The following is a 21721-nucleotide window of genomic DNA, read 5'->3' as shown; positions in this document are numbered from 1 at the left end:
TGGCCTCATAAATATTTAAACAATGTCTACTTCACTCACATGACTATTACTGAATACTGATATTTACAATTAAAAATATTATCCTTATAAAACCCTCATAAGTCATAAATATTCAAAAGGACATCTACTCTATACATATTTCGAAAATAAAAAAGATTGTTTCTACTCAATTATTCTATAATTGAACAAGGAAATTAAACATCTATATTTAGATATGGAAACTCAAACACCTGTGAGAGTATAGGTTCTCTCCCTCGGTCAAAGGTCGATTTGTATGATAAATAAATATTTATTATTTACTTTATCATATATATAACCGTTTTTGTTTCCTTTTTTTTTAAAAAAAAAACCGCATTGTTAGCAGTCTAAAGATTTTCAAGCTAAGATTAAAATCATCAGATATTGGCGGTTATATTTATAATGTCTGCATATATTTTACTTTACCAATATATTTTACCGTCTATGGGTAACGTTTGGTGTGATGTACAATATTGCATAAAATGAAATTGATTAGGACGTACGGTAATGATTGTTTTAGGGAACTAAATTTGACATAATACCATATTTATGTGGAATATATATTATACATTTTAATAAATCTCTATTAAAATTAGTGTTTATTAATATTTTTTATTCATAAAAAAAATAACATCCATCTCCGGAACCACCTTCAAGCACTACAAGCCACCAGCAACCATTAGCTTCCACCACCCGCCACCAGTTGTCGTCAAATACTGTCCTCCTATTGCCGTTGATGTTAAGTTTCGTATAGCTGGAATCCTCATCACCAGATCTAAGAAACAATACAAAGCATCACCAAGCATCTAAGTATCAAGTACAACTCAACCTACTTCTAAACAGGAGTACTCAATTACTTGAGCACCACATGCATTTTTGCAGTGAGAACAAGAATCAATTTAGGTATTGTATGTTGGGGTGGTGTCGTCGGATGGAATATGAAGTACTTATTCATCCGCATGCATACATATATTTTAAATCTATCAATAGTGAAATTAAAATTCTCACGAGTATAGATAGATTTTCTATTACTATGTCTCTTTGTTTCTCCTTTGATTTAGTTTGTCCTCCTAATTAGTTTCCTTCTTGTCATATTTTTTATATATCATCATCAGTTTTCAATTGTTGTAACTATTACTCTTGCCAACCCCATTTACTAGTTACTAAACACAAGATTGATGCCAATATGCCTTGGACCCAGCGGTGAACCTTTACTCTCACAGTTAAGAAGGATTGTTCGAGTCTCCATGGACTCAAAACTCTTTCAATTAAGCATTATATATGATTGTGATGTTTATTTGTAAGTCTTTCTCCATTGCAAAGTGCGAGTGGAGAAAAGACATCCATTCTCTGCGAGGGTTACTTGCTTGGACATCTACTTCATAGAATTTAATGTAATAATATAAATCTTAGTTATGTAGGGTTACTTGCTTTGGGCATCTACTTCATAGAATTTAATGTAATAATGTAAATCTCAGTTATGTAGGGTTACTTGCTTGGGCATCTACTTCATAGAATTTAATGTAATGATGTAAATCTCAGTTATGTAGGATTACTTGCTTGGGCATCTACTTCATAGAATTTAATGTAATAATGTAAATCTCAGTTATGCATATCTGATTGTAAATATCAGTGTAATATCTGTTGTAATAGCAGTTGTAAATATCAATATAATATAATAATTTGATGTGTAATTAATATTTAAAAAAAACACAAGATTGATCATTAGAGTAAGGATCCCATGCGTGTATCGAATTCCAACACATTCCAAAGTCTTTAAGATTTGATGGTGACACAATTTCTACACTGCTGCATAGCCTAGGGTTTCTTTGGAGAACTTTAATTTCAAAAGATTAGATGGGCTGTCAATTTGAAGATCCCAAAATGCATTGAACTTTAGAAGCTCATAATCAAATCTAAGAACAAGGGCCAGTGCTAGGATGCGACTTTGTTCTCCATTTTGGGGTTCAATCGTAAATCATATTAGCTTTGCTTATTCAGTATGTAAAACAGAATTTTACACCTCCATTACCATTCTTCGTCTTCTTTCCGAGAACCACAATAGCCTGTAACAACTATGATGCCTAGATACCTATGGGAATAATATCAGATCTCGTCAGCGAATAAACCCGTTATCTTTAAATTCTACATATAGGTCCTATGCTCATTAGTCATCCATTTATGAAGAGAATATTGTCTTTATTTATTACTATTATTATTATAATATTTCTTTGTGGGGGGTGGGAGCGGCAGTAAATGAATAGAATGTTGTTGGGAAACATTAAATATCGAATATTACTATATATACCTTATCTAGTATATAAATATTTTGTTCTAGGGACTTGGTTGAGTAATTTTCAAGCAATTTTCTTTAAGTGGCACCCATGTTTGAATATTGACAAAAGATAAGGACATCTTATCTAATATATTTGGCTGACTATTTATGTTCGAATCTACCATGTTAGTTTAACATTACGTGGATATGTATATAAATGTATATCTTTAATGGTACATTTAAATAGGAATCAAAATGGGTTAGAATCTGAATGGATTGAAATGAGATTTATGAGAATGAGTTGGAAGATAGAATGAGAATGGAAAATGAGAATCATAATAAACTATTTACTTAAACTATAAAAATCGGAATCGGAATGAACTGTTTCAAATTATTAAAATATCATTTGTTAATGATAATGATAAAGGAGATTAAAGAGGATGATAATGATGATGATGATATTAGTTTAATAAATAATAATAATAATAATATATTATTATAATTGATTAATTTATCATCATCATCATTATTATTATTAGAAAATTTGTATGGACCAAAATGAACAAATAGCAAACCTTTTCCAGCAAGTTGCTATCCAATTCTGCCTTAGTAATAAGCTAATAAATTGAAATTGAAATAAAAATAATAATAAGCAAACATAAAATGTAAATTTAGATCCAAAATAATTCCCAATAAAACATATGTTCGACCAACATAAAATTAAATGAGTCACATAAGTTCCACCAACATAAATGTCGTTACATAACACATATAAAAGTTCAACCATCACTAGTTAAATAAGACACATACTATATATATAAGTTCAAAATCCCAATAGCAGCACAAATACATAGTTTCAACATCATAACTAAGAGCGGACTACACCCCACAACGAAGCATTTGAATCACATATCGTTTTTTGAGGTGATAAGGTAAGGTAAAGAACACATGAAGCAAATCATGTTTCGAGACCAACATACTAGTGGCTTCATATATTCCCTCATCAGCCAAGCGGCCTTCAATTTTGCTCATTCTATATATAATTTACCTTGTAAATCAATTATTTCCTTATCACTAAAAAGTGCAGTAATCAAACAATCCGATGGAGAATCGAATATCACGCATCTTCACCATTGACATTTGATCAAATCACTGGCTGCAGCAACCATTCATCACATAACAAAACATTAATCATCAAAATAGTCATCAAGCATGACAAAATGAACACAAAATTCTACATTTAATTTTTTCCTAATAACTTTTATGGAAAATTTTGCAAAATTCATGCTTTGCATTAACATATCTAACTTCATGTTACTAGAACAACGCTCATAAGTAAACTTCATGCCCATTTACGTGTTCTTCACATTTCCAGACAAACATATTAATAAATTTTTGTTTTCGGTAGATGTCGATTTTGTTGATACTGATCTTCAATTCATATTATATTTTTGTGTTAAAGAAATAATCTAATAATAAATCAAAGAAATAATAATCTAATTAATTCAAAAAAAAATAAAAACGATGAAGAATAGTGAAGATAGTGATTGACTACCGAAACAGCTAACCATTACTTGCAGTGGTGAAGACGGTGATGGGAAGCTTCAGATCAGCAATGAAGGGGATCGGCGAAGACAAGTGGCGAAAACCAAAACCAGCAAGACCAGGGGCGTCCATGAACAGAGATGAAATGACCTTTGATGGAGAAGAAACCGAGAACCGCTAATTGCTTCAGCGTCGACGGAGCAGCAGTAACGATGACGGCCGATGATTTTGGCAGCAACGACGACGAGCAGTGGATATGGCGTTCGGCAGCTTCAAAGAGATTTTGGCTTTTTTTTTGTATTTATATTTTGTATTTAATTTTATGAATGTTTAAACGTCGATGGAGGCATAATGAGAACTCTAGAAGAAAATGGGTGATTGATTCCCACCCCTAGGAATCAGTGTCATATTCCCATTCCCAAATAGTAGTGGTCTATAATTTCAATTTTGATTCTTATTTTATTTTTACGAAGTAAATACCGTCAATAATTTTAATTTTAAATTCTGATTTCTTAATCTGAAAAGTAGCACATCATAAATATATTGATTGAATTCGAATCAATAGCTAGTGTGCTTGTAAAGGATATATTTGGGCTATAGGTGTTGTATAACCCGAATCACTGCTTAGAAATAAAATCATTGGTTGTTAAATGAAAGTATATGGGTGGCATAAATAAAAATAGTTATAAATGAAATGAATGTGAGTACTGGTATTTAAACAAAAAAGTTTGACACAATGACAACAAAAAACCATAAAATTATCTGGTATTATAGTGTTAAGTAAAAAATTAGCACTATTTTTCAATTCAACATTATAACATCACCAAATTTTACAAATATTTTTTTCGTCGTTATGTCACCATTACAACTCTTTATCATTTTTAATGAAAATTTACAACACATTTTAGATACCATCCATCCAAACTTTGTTAGAAAAACAATAGCAACCTACATACTTAATACAGGTCTGGCTTATTCCAAAATCAAGTTCCTTTTTGAATGAAAATGTAATTGAAACAAACGTCTTTGCTGGATAGAAATTTTGTTCTTATTGTTAAAAAAAAATCTGGCTATAAGTGATTCTCGTAATAATAATCTAGACAAAATCATAACTACCCCGTTTGAGTAAATAACTTTTTCAGGGGGAACCAACAGGGAATTGCTTTGCTATATTGGTCCAGGTAAAATAACCGTGATGGGCTTAACTATGGTTATAGAGAGTGGGCTAATAAAAGCCCACAACGTTTTGCATTGGGACTTTTTGACTTTTCCCACTTCCCAGTTTTAAGAAGCCGAGGCTTTCTTCATTTTCAAGAAGATTAAAACGGAGAGCAAAAAAGGATTCAATGCTTTTGTTTATAAATTTCCCTTCAAAAATCACTACATTGTCGTGAAATTCCAAACTAATAACTTTTTTTAATATCCCATTATGAATAGGTAAGTAAATAATAATAATAATAATCACCATCATAATAAATTATTATATAGTACTAGATTAAAATTAAAAATTTAGTGTTTGATGTTTAACAAGGCTTTCGACTTTTGGATTTGTTAATTTCTTAATCTGAATTTTGAGGCTAGAAACTTTTGGATTTTAAAATTTAATGCTAGTTTTATGTTTTGACTGTGAAATATGATGGATATTATTATTTGTGTTTTTATTTTTAGTTGTTTCAATTAATTAATTATTCTTCAACTATTTTATCTATTGGGATAATTTAAAAAAAAAAAAACTAAAAATGGGCCTTTGGGATAAGTCACCCCTAATTTTTTTAGTGAAAGCTTTTAGTTGTAAAAATTTTACTTTTAAAAACATTATTTCAATAAACTCTATTTAGAAAGCCATTCCAAACAAAATCTTAACTCGTACTTAATTATATTGAGTTGGGTTAGGCACTCTATGAGGTGAGTGCCAACCTAACTCGTGCTTAGAATTTGTTTACAAAATCCGCTCATGTGTTACCGCATGTCACATTTACGCAAGGTGTTAGACTTCCTAATTTGGATTTTTCATGCATTCCTTTCACCAACCTGTTAGAATAATTTTGAAAATAAATGATGTCTTATTATAAAAACATGTCCAATTAATTGTGCATTATAAAATATGCATCTTTTCACTTAAGGATGTATCCTTTCATTGAGGCATTTTTATTTGAAATTGTTATAATTCAATTTAGACCATTAATTAAAATTATTTGAAATGACCATAAGTGAAGGGGTATTATGAAAGATGACCACCCAAATATAGGGGCACAAGTATGCCTATAAATAAGGCCATGTCTAGGCTATTTAGACATGAAAATAATGATTCTACACTACTCTTTTCTCAACCATCTTTTCTAAAACTAATTTCATCATATGACACCCATTTTTATCAGTTGAATATCCAATATATTATTTTTTTACAGGAAAAATATATTGATTCTTGACAGATTTGCAACATTTAAACAGTATTTAAATTTACATTCGTCGATACACAAACAAACAAATAAGTATTTCATTGTATTCTTGAGGTGTATTTGCTTAACCTATGTGCATCATTCAATTGATGGGGGCAAATAATATCTTTAGAGAAACGGATATTTGTAACGTGCCTTGTGTTAACATGAATATGTTCATAATATTGATTTTGATGATAACAAACTTTAAATTTTTTTGATTAAAATGTTGAGGCTATTCATTAATAAACAAAAGCCTTATAATCATTCCAACCTTATTCATAAAAGTTGGATGACGGTTATTTTTCAAATTGAAAAATGATTCTCTGCAATATCTGGCTAAAATTGTGGTTCTGGAAATAAACAGTGAACCATTTTCCTTTAAACGGTTAACCGATTAAAATCAGAGAGTAACAAATTGCTTAAGCTCTAACCGGTTAAGAAAAACGGAAAACACAAAATGATGGAAAGGCTACTAGAATTAAACCGTGAACCGTTTATTGAAACGGTTAACTGATAAAATCCAGAATGGAAGATTATACTCATCTTGTTACTGGAAGCAAACGGAAAAAGTTTAACTGAAACGGATAAGGCTAATTTGTTCTGCAGGTTACTGGAAACAAACGGCGAACTGTTAATTATAAATGGCTAACCGATAAATTCCAGAAAGGTCATTTCGTACAAATCTTTAACCGTTTAATGTAAACAGATAACTGAAGTTTATCTTGCAGGTCTCTAGAATTTAACGGCGAAAGGGTAAGCCTAAATGGCAAACCGTTTATTTGAAATTTGGCCCAATGATAACTTTGACCATCCTAAACAGTTAACCGATAATGGTTAACGGCGAACCATTTTCGGGCAGACAGTCTGTAACGGCTAGTTTTTCAGCTCCAACTATAAATAAACTCATTCAAATTCAAATAAGGTTGATCACAACACTACCATTGAGCTTATATTCGAGAATACAATCTTAATAGAGCTTTAAACACATTCTTACTTCATCTATTCACACATTGGGTATTGATTTGTAATCTTAAATATTGTGTGAGAGAAAAATAATTTGTAATCTTTTACTTTGAGTGATTGTAAGTGTTGGGATATACTTGGGTTAAGAGATTTGAGATAATCTCTTGTTGTAAATGTCCATTGACACATTAGAAGTCAAGTGTAAGCATTTGAAGCCTTGGAGGATTGCTTAGTGAAATCCTCAAGCCCGGAAAGCTTGGAGGCGTGGACGTAGGCAAGGTTGACCGAATCACGTAAAAGTCTTTGTGTTTGAATCTCTCTTCCCTTATCTTTTTATATTGTGATTGATTTAATTGTTATTACTTTAAATTCGTTTTAGATTTGCTTGGTATTTTATTTTAGAATTGAATAATTTTTAAAATATCAATTCACCCCCCTCTTGGGTTACATAACTAGAATTTCACCTTGAAGTATACATTATTTTTCAGCAGTTTGCCTGTTTCTATTTGAAGGCAACAAGAATTTACCTTCACACGTACTTTCGATTTGTGGAGAACTTGTGACACACGTTGAATTTGAATCCGGCGTGGTGGGTACCTAAAAAAGGCACTTCGACGCCTAAGTCAGTGTTTGATTTTAAGGTCGAAGTGCCTAAGTCAGTGGGTACCCATGTCATTCGTTACTTTCTTTTGCTCAGGGCTTTCCAGTAAGTTTCAGAACATGCTTCTTTTCGCATTTTTCATTATCACTTATTCATTATTATTATTATTATTATTATTATTATTATTATTATTATTATTATTATTATTATTATTATTATTATTATTATTATTATTATTATTATTTTTGTTCTTCATTCTCACCTCCTTTTGCTTTTTTTTTGGTTGGTTTCGTCTTTCGGTTCTCTTTCTTTTTGTCCCTTATTTTGCTCTTTTTTTTTGTGTGTTCCCCCTCCTCGTGGCCTTTTGCCTTTTTACTTTTGTTTTTGTTTTTTTTTTGTTTCTGCTCTCTCTCTCTCTCTCTCTTTTCATTCGGTTTTGAATTTTAGTTTTATAATTGATTATAGCTCATAATCCCAAAAAGCATAAGATATATTGCTACAGTATATTGATTCTTGTTGCTTTAGTATAGTGCATCAGATTTTTGTTTCTGCTTTTTTTTTTCATCCGGTTTTGAATTTTTCTCAATTTGATTTTTGATCGATTTTTTTTTACAGGAACATTGGTTGCCCCTAGAGTAGAAAGGCTCTTATTTGATTGATTTGTGGAATATGTGGACTTTGGCTCTGATGTCCAGTTGAGAGAGCTTGCAGATAATGTTGATATTATGGACCCCGGAATTGACAGGGAGTCGATTTTACTTTACCACCAGCAAATTGAGGTATTATCATTCTTTATTCCTCCACTAGTTATGGAATTTTTTGCTCGTTGTGGAATTTCGCCCTTGATGATTAATCCCTGTGTTCTAATATTATTACAAGCCTTTGCCACCACCAATTTAGCTTTTAAGGGGTCCCATTTCCTCTCCTTGTATGATTTGTTAATATGTTATAGACTTAAACTTTATAGTGGTCCTAAGAACGAAAGGGATTCATGGTTCACCACCATGAGGTTTGAGGATAAGGGAATTTTTTTACAAAATTCCTTCTTCGATGAAAAAGGACCCGTTTAGGGAGTGGTCAGTCAACCGTCCTGTAATAGTTACTAGTTATTGGTGTAGGAGCGAGCGTATGGAATCTTATGTTTTTAGTTATGCCTTTTGGAAAAAGCTCCGTAAGTTTGTATTCCTTTTTGTTTTGCTATGTGTGGATGCCTTTTGTTTTGTTATTTGCGTTACTCACCTTTTTTTTTTAGCTGGGCCTATTGTTGATCCTCCTTTATTGGGTGCTCGAGTGGCGTATTTGAAGAGGAATTTTTTGGGAAAAGATTTTCCGTGTGTTACAGAATTGATTTCGCGTCAATGTTTGAGACGCATTGGTCGATTTATCTACGTTCGTCATGTTGATAGCTTGTGTTTGGGAGAAGGCTACATTGTTTTTCCCCTTAGACTTGCCGGTCTTTCCCGTAATGATGAAATAAATGAGGATGCGAGGAAAATACTTGACTTATATGTGGCTGATGAGGATGAGAATCCTGACATTCCTCTTCCAGATGGGATTCCTATAGACTTAGGGATCAAGGAGCCTATATCGAACCCAAGGTCTCCTCCCTATAGGTCTAAGGAATTATATATTCGAAGAAAGGTTAATAAAAAGAAGACACATCTTAGAGAGAAAATTCCTATTGAGAGACAAAGTAGCGAAGCTAGCGGGGTTGTTAGGAAGCGATCTATGGAGAAATATGATGTTCCCATCCGGGGGGCTTTATCTGAGTGTAACAAGACAATGGCTAATTCTATACAAAAAAACTCATAGCGAGAAACCCGAAAATATTGGTCCACAAGGAGAGGCTAAGCAAAGTTCTTATTCCAACTGATTCCGATGAGTCGGAATACGAAGGTATATAAGTTCCTTTGCTCCTGCTTATGTTATTATTTTATGTATGCATATATAATATTCTCCTAATACTTTTTAGTTTTTAGAAAATCATGATGAATATATTTTTCGATCTACTAAAGGAGTAGTGACGAAAGAGGACCATAGGATTGGTGGCAATGAAATTTTATCTAAAAGCTGCTCGAGTAAAGAAGTTTTTTTCCCGTGACAGAGAGGACAATAATGCTCATGTAGGAAAAAATCAAAAGAGGAGGAACGATGGTAAGTGTTGGATTTCTATAACTTTTCCTTTTGTTATTGGTTTTTCCATTTATTCTTACCTGACATCATGTTTTGTTTTAATTGTGTAGCTACTTTCTCTAGCTGAACTTCTCCTTTGGGGAATGCTGAGTGTGGAAAGCAGGGCGTGGTTGTGGAGGAAGTAGTTCTTATTACTATAGGAACTTCCGAGGGAGGTACAACTATTCCGGTTGTAGATTTAAGTAAAGTACAAGCTTTCGGGCTGTTAAAGTCTAAAATACCGAGGCTTCCTTGTCCGAAGCACAAGGCTGATCCCCGAAAAGATTATGCTTCAAAGAAGGCAAAATCAGGTGTGGAATTTATTCCTTGACAATTCTTGTTGGTGATAATTTCTATAATTTATTTTAAGTGGTCGTTCATATTTAATAGAGAAGTTTTTTATTTTAGTTTTGTTTTGGTTTCAGCGGATATTTCCAATGCTGGGGAAGATATATCCCACCATGAGTCCGTTCTTACTGGAAAAAATAAGGGTGCTTTAGGTGCAGAGTATTATTCTTTTGAGAAAAAGAAGATCGTGGGTGATTCATCAAAAGATCAGTAGGCTTTTGAAGCAGCAGTGGTGCCTAAAATCTCTGTTGCATCCAAGGCCGAAGAATCCTCTGGTATTACTTTCTCCCATTTATCGTTGGATGCAACAGTTATGAGGACTTGGTAGAGGTGGAAAAGCTCATTGGCTATAAGCCTAATGAAAAGATGGAGGAACACTTCATGCGTTGTATGCAGCGATATATGAAGGAGAGTGCATCGATTCTCCGCTCGTATTTTAGTATAGAATTAAAGATCGCAGAATTACAATTTTCGAATGATAACTACAAGGGGTTTGCGAAATCTTGCAAGAAGTTGTCATCCGAGTTAGAAGGTGCTATATCTGGTATTGTGGAAAGGAACTTCCGAATTGCGGAGCTAGAGAGGAAAGTTAAAGAGGCAGAGCAGGAGCATTTGGAGTTGCTTCTTTTGAGGCAGGAAAAGCAAGAGTGGGATAAGGTAAAGGGTGTCCTAAGGAAAAAAGTTGGCTGAAGAGCGGGAAAGTCATCGTATTGCTGAGGAAAAATTGTCTACTGCTGGGGAAGTTTTTGATCAAGCCTCTAATGCATATATGGCATTGGACTATCGTTGTGGGTAGCGTGGTGGCCGTTATAGGAATGATGTTAAGCCTCGAGAGTTCGACAAGTTGGTTAGTTATGAGCCGGGTTGGTCGTTGCGCCATCTTGGCAAGGATGTTTCTACTATTGATTTAAGTGAGAAAGATGGGATTAGTTTCGATGATGATGAGGTAGTTATGGAGAAAGTGTGATTCCTGACCCGGATCTAGAGGATGGTGAGGAGGGAGGTACCGATGCTAGTACTTCAAAGGGTGCGGAAGACGGAGTTCCATGAATTAGTAGATTTCTATTTGACTTTGTATTTGCTTATGAAGGACATTACCTTTAGGTTTTATGTAGTGAGAATTTTTCTTTTTCTTTGTTGTTTTTGGCTCTTCAGAATTTTTTAGAAGTGCGAATCTTTTGTGTAAGGGCAGTGTTTGTTTATAGCTTGGATTTGCTATATATATAGTTTTTGTTTCCATAATGCCTTTGCGCGTGGAATTATTCTTTTAAGTTGTGTACATATATGCTTCCATGAAGCTTTTAGGAAAGCTTTACATATCGTTTATTTATAAGCATTGGTAGAGAATTATTTTCTTAGAGTGAGTAATATAGTCATTAAGCCCTTTTGTGGATCATAATTTCTTTATGTTCATCGGAAATAACTGTGCTTTCGAAAGAATTATTTACAAAATGATTCTCGTGGAAGAATTGTGTTCTCTCATATTATATGGAATAATCCTTTTGGGTCGAATTATTTCCTTTAGTTTACATTGAGTAGTTGGTGCTGCAGAATTACTTATCTTGAGGTCGGAATAATTCTTGGAAGAATTATTAATTGTTTCCGTAATAATCCTTTTGGGGACTTATGTACCAGAATCTCGGAATAATTTTTGTCTAGAAATTATTTTCCGCGACTTCGGAATAATTCCCTTGGGGCATTATTTTCTCCTTACTCTTGAACTAATTCTTATTGAGGAGTTGTTTTCGTTAAGCTTACATGGGATAATTTATCCGGGAGAATTACTTAACTTAAGCTCATGCGGAATAATGTTTTCGAGATGATTATTTGATTTAAGCTCATGCGGAATAATTATTCCGAGATAATTATTTAACTTAAGCTTATATGGAATAATTTTTTCGAGAGAATTATTTAACTTAAACTTATACGGAATAATGTTTCCGAGATAATTATTTGAGTTAAGCTTATATGGAATAATTATTCTGAGATAGTTATTCAACTCAAGTTTATACGGAATAATTCTTCCGAGATAGTTATTTGACTTAAGCTCATATGGAATAATTATTCCGAGATAGTTATTCAACTCAAGCTTATACGAAATAATTCTTCCAGGATAGTTATTTGACTTAAGCTAATATGGAATAATTATTCCGAGATAGTTATTCAACTCAAGCTTATACGAAATAATTCTTCCGGGATAATTATTTGACATAAGCTCATATGGAAAAATTATTCCGGGATAGTTATTCAACTCAAGCTTATACGGAATAATTCTTCCGAGATAGTTATTTGACTTGAGCTCATATGAAATAATTATTCCGAGATAGTTGTTCAACTCAAGCTTATACGGAATAATTCTTCCGAGATAGTTATTTGACTTAAGTTCATATGGAATAATTATTCCAGGATAGTTGTTCAACTCAAGCTTATACGGAATAATTCTTCCGAGATAGTTATTTGACTTAAGCTCATATCGAATAATTATTCCGAGATAGTTATTTTGCTTTAGCTTATACGAAATAATTCCGGCTTGAGTGTTATTATTATTATTTTTATTATTTTTTTAGGGTTATAAGGAATTGTGGTTATGATAAAATGGTGATGTTTAGGAAATATAGTCGGCTTTCCTGAATAACATCTTTCATTGACAATCCAAGCGGGAAGCTCAGAATAGCATTCATATTTACATTGGCATAGCCTTTAGGGAAATAAAAAATAGTGCTTAAAATATACAAACAAATTGGTGGACTGATAGTGGGAATTAAAGGAGATAAGATGGTGCCAAGTAAATTTCTTCCTAAGCATAGAACTTTTTCAAGTGAATGACATTCCACGCAGTGGCGACCTTTTTCCCATCAAGTGTTTGAAGCTTGTAAGCTCCTTTGCCAAGTCCTTTTCAGAATTGGTATGGTCCTTCTCACTTTTCCACCATCTTTCCAGCATTGACCTCTTTCTTGACATCCATTGCTACTTTGAGGACAAGTTCCTCCTCCTTGAATTTTCGGAACTTGACATGCATATGGGGTGTTGGGGGTGGTGCTACAGAAACTTTTGCAGCCATTTGCTATTGTAAGGCCTCATTATCTTTCAGCCGCACATATTGCTGAGATTTTAAATTGATTAGCTCTATGGTTTTAAAATTTTTCTTAAGAATGTACTATTGAGTGTTAGAAAATGTATATTTATAAAGGAGAAAATCATCATTTTACATTTCAAGTTTTACTAACAACCCTTACTTTTATGTATTTAAGCTTCTTGCAATTTAATTATGTGTGTTTGATTTTAATTAAGTATTTTATGTATTTTAGGGGCATCATGGTCATTTCACAATAAACAAGAGATCAGACGGCAAAACGGACATCACTTTTGAATTCAGGACGGTCGAAAACCTTAGGAGGAGCATAAAAAGAAAAATTGCACTATTCACATGTACGGTACTATTCACGTGTACGGTACTGTCTACATTACTGTTCATGACACTGTTCACATAGATGGATCGATGACGTGGCATTGACCGATGATGTGGCATTGACTGATGAGGTGTCACGATCCTGTTGGGCTAAAATTCTTATGTACTGTTGATGGTGACATGGCAGCATATCAGTGGACGAAAAATCTCACGTACGGTACATGCATCACACAGGATTATTTTCAACCAAACCGAGTCACTGTTCAACCCGGGTCAAACCGTGTTACTGTTTGTCCGCGTGGTCAAACCGCGTACTGTTGACTGATGACGTGGCGCAATCTTGAGCGTCCAAACTGTTTTTAATCTGATGGTCATGATTTACTCCATATATCTATAAAAAGGTGGCCTCCCCCCTAATTTGATAGCTCTGAATTCATTTTTGGACTCTGTTTTCTCTAATTCCTTCTCTATCTTGTATTTTCTACGTATTTTAATAAATTCTCTTTTTACCCCTAGTTCAATTATGAGTATCTAATTTTCTTTCAAGCTTGGGTTGAAGGTGAAGTCTCAACATGTGTCATGGGCTTTATTTAGTAAATTTATTTTCTTGTCCCCTCTAATTTTTGTGGATGATTTGACTTTTCGTCGACAAATAATAATAATCTTGTCTAGATACCGCCTTACTTACACCGGCTCTCTAGTACAAGGTTATTATTATTTTAATAAATTCTCTTTTTACCCCTAGTTCAATTATGAGTACTTAATTTTCTTTCAAGCTTGGGTTGAAGGTGAAGTCTCAACATGTGTCATGGGCTTTATTTAGTAAATTTATTTTCTTGTCCCCTCTAATTTTTGTGAATGATTTGACTTTTCGTCGACAAATAATAATAATCTTATCTAGATACCGCCTTACTTACACCGGCTCTCTAGTACAAGGTTATTATTATTTAGCACGATAAGCCCTTAGCACCATATTGATTAGAGTGTGGTTCATGAGGTGTGGATTCCCCCCTCATGATTTAATTGGTATTAATAAGGAATATTTAGCCCATGATGCATGTTGATACGAATCCAGATACCCAATTACGTCATTTCAATAGATTTTTCTTCAATTTATTATCGCCATTTCAATTCCAATTTTAGCATTTATTCTCGCCAATTTAATTAAGATTTAGCATATTCCAAATCATTTCCACCACAAATCCAATCACTCATTTACAAAATTAATTCTACACACAATTAAAATCCACTTTCTCGTGGGATCGACACTCGTCACCATTGATCTATATTACAATAGATTCGTGCACTTGCGAGTTCAATAAAATTTGCACAACAAGTTTTTGGCGCCGTTGCCGGGGAGGTAAGTAATTTTAATTCATATAATTATTTTTTGTGAATAATTTCTTTTATTTGTTTTATTGTATTTTTTTTCTTATTAAAAAAAAGAAAAAAAAAGTGAATCTGCATTTAGAGGTTAGTAGTTCTTTTCTTTTTCTCTTCTTTAAAATTCTGTAATTTAATTTTCAAGTTATTTTTTTTCTTTGTAATTTTTGTTTATTTTACTAATTTTTTTTAGTTAATTTATTTCACGTATTTTTTTTGTGTATTTTTATAGTAAGGTTGTAATAGCGCGATAAGGTTAGTATTATAATTTCTCCTTATTCTTTATTTTTATTTGTTTTGTTCCCATTTATTTTTGTGTTCCTTGCATGCATGGTCGTAGGTCATTATTTCATAATCTTGAACCTATAGACATTGAATTAGAAAAAACACTTTGCACACACAATCATGTTAAAAATAAAATGGATTTACAAACACAACAGGAGAGGCCATTTAAGGATTATTTCAGTCCTTTAGCAAATTTGAGCACATCATGCATAAGATACCCAAATGTAGCTGCTAGGCGTTTTGAACTAAAACCTAGTGTGCTAAATTGTCTCCCCACATTTTATGGCCTAGAAAATGAGGACCCATATAATCATTTGAATGAATTTCATGCTATTTGTCAAACATTTAAATATGAGAATTTTTCAGATGATGATGTTAAACTTAGATTATTCCCATTTTCTTTAAATGATAGAGCTTGTTCATGGCTTAATACATTGCCTGCCAATAGCATTTCATCATGGAAACATATGGTAACTAAATTTTTGAATAAATATTTCCCAGTGCATAAAACCAATGCTATTCGCATGGAAATCTCAGAGTTTGCCCATAGAGAGGACGAGCAATTTTTTGAAACATGGGAGCGATTCAATGGGCTACTCTTGAAGTGTCCACATCATGGGTATGAGAAATGACATCAATGCCAATACGTTTTGGAGGGATTATTGCCGAATGTGCAAGAATGGCTAATGGCAACAAGTGGAGGAGAGCTAATGTCAAAAAGTGCATCAGAGATTTGGGAATTCTTCCAGCGACAAGCGGATAATTCCCAACAACAGAGTTGATCACTCAGGAATATTAGAAGAATTAAGAGAGTAAATGAGGTTTACATCGGCGAGTCAAATTCAGAAATTAAAGAAGTCAAAATAATAATTGAAGGCCTCTCTCGACAAATAGCATCGTTATCGACTGCTAAATCAACAGAGCCACATGACCATGACTCATACTCATATCAAGCCGATACCATATGTGTAATGAGAAAACCATCAAATTACAACCCATACTCCAACACATATAACCCTGGATGGAGAGACCACCCTAATTTTTCATGGTCTCAAGGATTCCAACAGAATGGACCAATAGCTCAAGCTCCACCAATGCAACCAATTCCTCAAAATCCTCAAGCTTCTCAGCCCCCATTTAGACCATTCAATCAGAACCAGAACTACTCTCAACCCAGACCATGGGAGGATTCATTCCAAAATCTCAAGAATGTTACTCACTCTACGATTGAGCAACAGAATCGCACCATTGATGGACTATGAAATGAGTTGAGAGCAGGTTTCAACTAACAAGCTCAATCAGTTTCAAGCCTCGAGAAGATGGTGGGACAACTTGCTTCTTTAGTTCAGACCTTGGCAATGATTGTTCAGAAAGGTAAATTTCCAAGTCAACCAATGCCTAATCCTAAAAAAGTACATAAAGCAAGTACCAGTTCACCACAGCAGCATGGAGAGGTCAAAGCAGTCATGACCTTGCGAAAAGGAAAAGAAGTCGACAACAAAGTGGAGATGCCGGTGACAAAAGAAAATCAAATTGTACATGTGAATGTTGAGGAATCATCACCGGAGGAGAAAGAAAAAACCAACCCACGAGAATATGTTCCCAAAGCTCTATTTCCTCAAAGGTTAGCGAAAAGAATGAAGAGAAAATCCACATGTGAGATTCTCGAAATCTTCCAATAGGTAAGTGTTAATATCCCTTTACTTGATGCTATAAAGCAAGTTCCATCTTATGCCAAGTTTCTTAAAGACCTTGGTACTAAAAAGAGAAATATTCATGTTCAAAAGAAGGCATTTTTAACAGAAAATGTTAGTTCTATCCTTCAACATAAAATTCCTCTAAAATGCAAAGATCTAGGTTCCCCCACTATCTCATGTAGCATAGGGAACCACACAATTGAGAATGCTTCGTTGGATTTAGGAGATAGTGTAAATTTGTTGCCTTACTTAGTATTTTTGAAACTTGGACTTGGAGAATTACACCCAACTCTAGTGGTGTTACAACTTGCAGATCGGTCCACGAAAATACCTCGTGGTATTGTGGAAGACGTGCTTATCCAGGTAGACAAGTTCTATTTTCCTGTTGATTTCATTGTAATTGACACTCAACCAATATATGATTCAAGGAAGCACATCCCCATTATTCTAGGCCGACATTTCTTGGCAACTACGGATGCTCACATTCAATGCAGGACTGGAAATATGCAATTGTCCTTCGGCAACATGACTATGGAGCTGAACATCTTCAACATTGCCAAACAACCTCACAATGCAGATGATGAAATTGTTGATGTGGATTTAATTGAAGCATTAGTTGATGACACGTTTGTTTCAAACCTTAGTGATGATCCTTTACAAACATGTTTAACTCACTTTGGTTTTGATTTTGATATTGACAGATCAGTCGATGAGGTCAACGCCCTACTTGATGCAGCACCATCCATGGACACTAATAAATGGAAGTCAAGAGTTGAACAACTAGCACCATCAGAGAAGAAACTCATCCCATCATCAGAATCACCACCGAAACTTGAGCTCAAACCATTACCCAACACATTGGAATATGCGTTTTTGGGAGAAGAAAGCACTCTACCAGTAATCATCTCATCATCCCTAAACGACGAACAAAAAGGTAAGTTGTTGGATGTTTTAAAAGAGCACAAAGGAGCATTAGGATGGACCATAGCGGACATCAAAGGTATAAACCCAATAGACTGCATGCATTACATTCTCCTTGATGAAAATACTAAATCTATTAGCGAAATGCAATGTCGGTTAAATCTTAACATGAAAGAGGTTGTTAGAACTGAAGTTCTTAAGCTATTAGATGCATTTACCCAATTTCTGATAGTTCATGGGTCAGTCCTGTACAAGTTGTCCCCAAAAAGTCAGGAGTTACAGTAGTTACCAATGTTGATAATGAGTTGATACCCACCAGAGTGACTACAGGATGGCGTGTATGCATTGATTATAGAAAGTTAAATTCTGTCACACGTAAAGACCATTTTTCTTTACCATTTATCGATCAAATGCTAGATAGATTAGCAGGCCATGAATTTTATTGCTTTCTAGATGGCTACTCAGGATATAATCAGATTCCCATAACACCAAAAGATTAGGAGAAAACTACTTTCACTTACCCTTTTGACACTTTTGCATATAGGAGGATGCCATTTGAATTATGTAATGCACCTGCTATATTTCAACGATGCATGTTGAGCATTTTTTCTGATATGGTTGAACGATTCCTTGAAGTCTTTATGGATGATTTTGTTGTCTTTGGTAACTCTTTTGATCAATGTTTACATCATCTAACACTAGTTCTGTAGAGATGTGTCAAGAAAAACTTAGTTTTAAATTGGGAAAAGTGTCATTTTATAGTAAAACAAAGTATTGTTCTCGGTCACATCATTTCAAGTAAAGGTATTGAGGTTGACAAAGCCAAGGTGGATCTCATTTCTAATCTTCCTCCACCCAAAACAGTCAGAGAAGTAAGATCTTTCCTTAAACATGCTGGTTTCTATAGACGTTTCATTAAAGATTTTATCAAAGTTTCTAGACCCTTATGCAATTTACTTGCTAAGGATGTATCCTTTATTTTTAGTGATTCATGTCTTGTGGCTTTTGAAAAATTAAAGCAATTGTTGACATCATCACCCATAATTCAGCCCCCAAACTGGAGCTTACCATTTGAGCTTATGTGTGATGCATCTGATTATGCAGTAGGAGCAGTATTAGGATAAAGAGTTGATCGAATTCCCCATGTTATTTACTATGCTAGTATGACATTGAATGATGCACAGTTAAACTATTCAACTACTGAAAAAGAAATGCTAGCAGTAGTGTTTGCATTGGAAAAATTTCGATCTTATCTCATTGGTTGTAAAATAATTATGTTCACAGATCATGCTGCTCTTAAATATCTTCTCACAAAGAAAGATGCAAAAGCTAGACTAATTCGTTGGGTGTTACTTTTGCAGGAGTTCGACTTGGAATTTAAAGATAAGAAAGGCACAGAGAATGTTGTAGCTGACCATCTCTCTCGTCTCCACTTTGACACAATTATGGAATTATTACCATTGAATGAGTCATTCCCAGATGAACAATTGATGAGTGTGGAAGTATTACCATGGTATGCTGACATCGTGAATTATCTTGTTACAGGTCAACTTCCAGAGCATTGGACCAAGCAAGACAAGACTAAATTCTTTGTAGAAATAAAGAATTTCTTTTGGGATGACCCGTATTTGTTCAAGTATTGTGAGATCAAATTGTTAGACGATGTGTCCCAGAAAATGAAATTCAAAATATTCTTTCATTCTCCCATGAACAATCTTGTGGAGGCCATTTCAGTGCTAAGAAAACAGCGACTAAAGTTTTACAATGTGATTTCTATTACCCAACTATATTTCGAGACGCTTACACTTTCTGTTCTTCATGTGATAGGTGTCAATGAATGGGGAGCATTACACGAAGGAACATGATGTCACTAAATCCAATTTTAGTGGTTGAGATTTTTGACGTATGGGGTATCGATTTCATGGGACCCTTTCCCCCTTCTTTTAGCCATCAATACATATTGGTTGCTGTTGACTACGTATTGAAATGGGTAGAAGCAATTCCATGTAGAACCAATGGTCACAAGGTGGTGATAAAATTTTTGAAAAGCAACATTGTTTCACGCTTTGGATTCCTTCGAGCAATAATCAGTGATGGTGGTGCCCACTTTTGTAACAAAGCATTCAAAGCTCTTTTGACAAAGTATTCAATCACTCACAAAGTGACGACCCCATATCATCCGCAAACCAGTGGCCAAGTTGAGATCTCCAATCGAGAAATAAAGCACATATTAGAAAAGACGGTGAGGCCAGACAGAAAAGATTGGTCATTAAGACTTGATGATGCATTATGAGCATATAGAACGGCTTTCAAGACCCCGATTGGGATGTCACCATACAAGCTAGTGTATGGAAAAGCTTGCCACCTACCTGTGGAACTCGAGCATCGTGCATATTGGGCCATCAAGAAATTCAATTTTGACATGTAGCAAGCTAGTTCAGAAAGAAGATTACAGCTGACAGAACTTGAAGAAATTCGTAATGATGCATACGGAAATGCCAAGATTTACAAGCAACGAATGAAAGTCTTCCATGACAAGCAAATTATGAGAAAATCGTTCACTCCAGGTCAGAAAGTTCTTTTATTCAACTCTTGCTTGCACCTATTCCCAGGTAAGTTACGCTCTCGTTGGTCTGGTCCCTTTATTGTTCATACTGTTTTTCCACATAGGGCAATTGAAATTAAGGACCCAAAGAACGGTGTCACGTTTAAAGTTAATGGTCAAAGATTAAAGCCATATCTAGAGTACCAGCCACCTGGAGAAAACACCGAAATAAATTTGAGTGACCCACAAGATTTGAATTGATTTTTTTTTCTTTTTGTTGATTTGATTTTTCTTTCTTTCTTTTTATTATTTTTTTGCTAATTGAAATTATTTTTGCATAAGTGTGTTTGTTTAACTATTAAGTTTTCTTTTATCATTTTTAATCATGAGTACCTTACTTAGACCGTTCCTCTTGAACATTCTTAAACCACTTCAACGTGTCAAAACTGATCTCAAAAGGCAGATTCAATTTTGTAAAACACATCGCATTTGGGCTCTACAACCACCAGAGTTAGTAGCCTATGTTGAGGGTTTAGAAAGCCAATTCAGAGATATTGAGAGAAGTGTTTACGACATCCAGTTGGAGCTTGAGGTAAATTCAATAAGAGGAAGATTTTAATTTTCGTTGTGTGTTTTAATTTGTTTTCTGTTTGTGTGCTTTAGTTTGTTACCCCGGTGAAGTGGCGGATAACGGTACTCCGTGACAATCAAGTCGGTTACTTCAGTTTCCCATAATAACTGATATTCTGAGGCGAAAGTATAGACAGAAACGACATTCTAGCGAAGTTTCACAAGCGATTCCCTTCACTTCCTCAGAATGCCCGCCTTACGATCTATAAAGCTCGGTTCGAACGCATGCGATTACTCATGAGGAACAACATACCTGGTGACATTTGTTGGTTAATCGAGGCTAAAGTATGATCGGCAGGTGAGTTACCTCCAAAATTTATTGCACACATGCCTAGTTGTGGTAAATGAAATTATGCAAGAAAATGACGAGCTCGAAGAATTTCTGTTGCTTGTCATAAGTGTGCCAGAATGGGTTGCAATAAAAACTCATGTTCTTTAGGAATGGTGTCTGATAACAGGGGAGATAAGATTCAATTCATTAGGGATGG

Source organism: Citrus clementina, unplaced genomic scaffold, assembly GCF_000493195.1.
Source record: "Citrus clementina cultivar Clemenules unplaced genomic scaffold, Citrus_clementina_v1.0 scaffold_1, whole genome shotgun sequence".
Classification (NCBI taxonomy): Eukaryota; Viridiplantae; Streptophyta; class Magnoliopsida; order Sapindales; family Rutaceae; genus Citrus; species Citrus x clementina.
The sequence above is the reverse complement of the archived record's forward strand: the minus strand, read 5'-3'. Positions refer to the sequence as shown.